Here is a 2433-nt window from a genome sequence, read left to right as displayed (position 1 = left end):
GTTCGAAAAAAGATTGGATGAATAGATTAGTAGTAAGGGATGGTTATAGTTGAGGGCTGTAAGGGACATTCTTGATGGCCTAAAAACTCCTTTTTGTCTCTTTAAAATTTTATGAATTTGGTGAGTTGGGTGAATACATGACAGATGGTTTTTTATTATAATAAATGCAAGGTAATGCATGTGGGTTATCATTATTTGAATTATAAGTATAATTTGGATGGGAATAACCTTAACAGTGTTGTGGAAGGAAAGGGATCTTGGTGTAATAGTTAATCAGTCTCTAAAGCCATCCAAGCAGTGTGCTGTTGCTAGTGGTAGGACAAATAGGATTTTAGGTTGTATGTATAGAAATATTGAATACAAGTCTAAAGAGGTTATAATTTCATTGTATAGATCACTATGTAGGCCACATTTGGAATATTGTGTTCAGTCTTGGGCTGATTACCTTAGATAGAACATTGAATTGTTGGAAAGAGTTCAGAGGAGAATTACTATGATGGAAGGGTTGTTATACAAGGACAGGTTAAAATATCAGAAACTGTTTTGTCTTGAAAAAAGAAGGGTTAAGGATCTGACTACGGTGTATAAGATTGCTGGGAATTAATTATATTGATGCATCATCTTTTTTTTATACTTAATGGTTTTTAATAGTTATAATAAACAAAAGGAAAAATGTCTGTGTGGTTTACAACAGATTTATTGATCACTTAAACTAGTGTGCTTATTAACATTCTACTTTTTATAGAAGGAATAGTACAAGCCTTACAGCTTGTGTGTTCATTAGTACTAAATATTCTAGCTTTTCTCAAAAAATTCTCAGTGTGGTTTACAAGTTACGTATTAATCACTTAAACAAATGTGTTTATTTGACATTGTAGTTTGTATAAAAAATGTCACCTTACATATAATGTATTTAACACTTAGTGTGGTTATTAGACATCTTAATTTTTATAAAAGTATCTAACTACATATTTTACAGATTATTTATTGAGTATTTAAGATACTGTAATTACTAGACATTCTTGTAAACATTTTTTGATTCTTAATATGAGAGTAGTTGTCTTTTGTATCAAAAGTACTTATTTCCATCAGTAACAAAACATTTTTTATTAGACACACCCTATGGAGAAAATAGTAGTGAGTCAAGATTCAGTGTGGTTTGGGTAAAGGTTCTATTTGAAAACTTATTGAAGCCTAAGCCTTATAGTATAAATATATGCAGTTTCTTTCAGTGACCTCTCCCTCTAGTGACAGTTCTAGAACAACTTTAATGAATTGTTGAAATGTATCTGCTAGACTAGTTAAATGACTTGATCTAACACTTCAAATACTGCAACAGTTACAGGATTAAATCCTTCATAATTAATTTCACTAACAAAATAACTAGCTTTAACATCTCTCAGAATTTGACATGTTTTATAACATGAAAAATGTTTCAATTTCATTAGTGAAATGGCAAGCCTTAATATCTTTATTCCTTAAAACACAATATTCCATTTGGTAGTTGTAACACTTAAAAAGTTAGCTGGCACAAGCTCAAACTTCAGTATTTGTTAAAAAAGTACATGAAATGTTTTTTTAGCCAATATGTACAAGCAGTATGGAAAAAACATTTGTGTTATGATTATAACTCTCTTTTTTTTATCCTGAAGTGCATATTGGTTTTATTCATATAACATTAAGACACACACTTTGTCTCCTGAGTATCTCAATTCTGAGGTTTACAAGTAGTATAAAGTGCTATACAAGGGAGTCTTGAGACATTTCTTTGTGAATAAATTACAGCTATTGATAAGTTAAGAACAAGTGATGTATTGAACATCGTGCCATTCACCTGTTTCTTTTGTTAAAAGTGTAAATAGTTCCCAGTTTAACTTTTTCACATCCAATGTCAGATTTATTTTTAGACGCACAATATACGTAACAAAAAAAAACGTTTTAATACGCCATTACTTATCTAAAATTTGAAACTCGTAAATTTGGGGTATTGTTTGTTTTAATATAAGCACAAAGCTACACAACGTGCTACCTGTGCTCTGCCCACCACGGGTATCGAAACACGGTTTCTAGCGTTGTAAGTCCGCAGACATACCTCTGTGCCAATGGGTGACTAAGTTTGGGAAATACCCTTTCTTCATGGTGGTAAAAAAAATAAAATTCATAAGGCAGAGCCCTGGTAGTATACATATATGAACCCATGGTAATGACAAACTTAAACACTAAACAGTTATTAAATAATACTCGGTTTTTGTTTGTCCTGAAAATGCGCGCGCACCTCATTTCAATTGATGTAAGCAAAAGGCGCATGTAAATATACTTTAGTAGACATTTTGTACAACATACTAAAAGCTTATCAACGTTTTTAAAAAGGTCTAACTTGAGGTCGTAGAAGAACATTATAAGTTTATTTGTTGATTATGTTGCGTCATCGAG

This window comes from Limulus polyphemus, unplaced genomic scaffold, assembly GCF_000517525.1.
Source record: "Limulus polyphemus unplaced genomic scaffold, Limulus_polyphemus-2.1.2 Scaffold8382, whole genome shotgun sequence".
Classification (NCBI taxonomy): Eukaryota; Metazoa; Arthropoda; class Merostomata; order Xiphosura; family Limulidae; genus Limulus; species Limulus polyphemus.
This window is presented reverse-complemented; position numbering follows the sequence as displayed.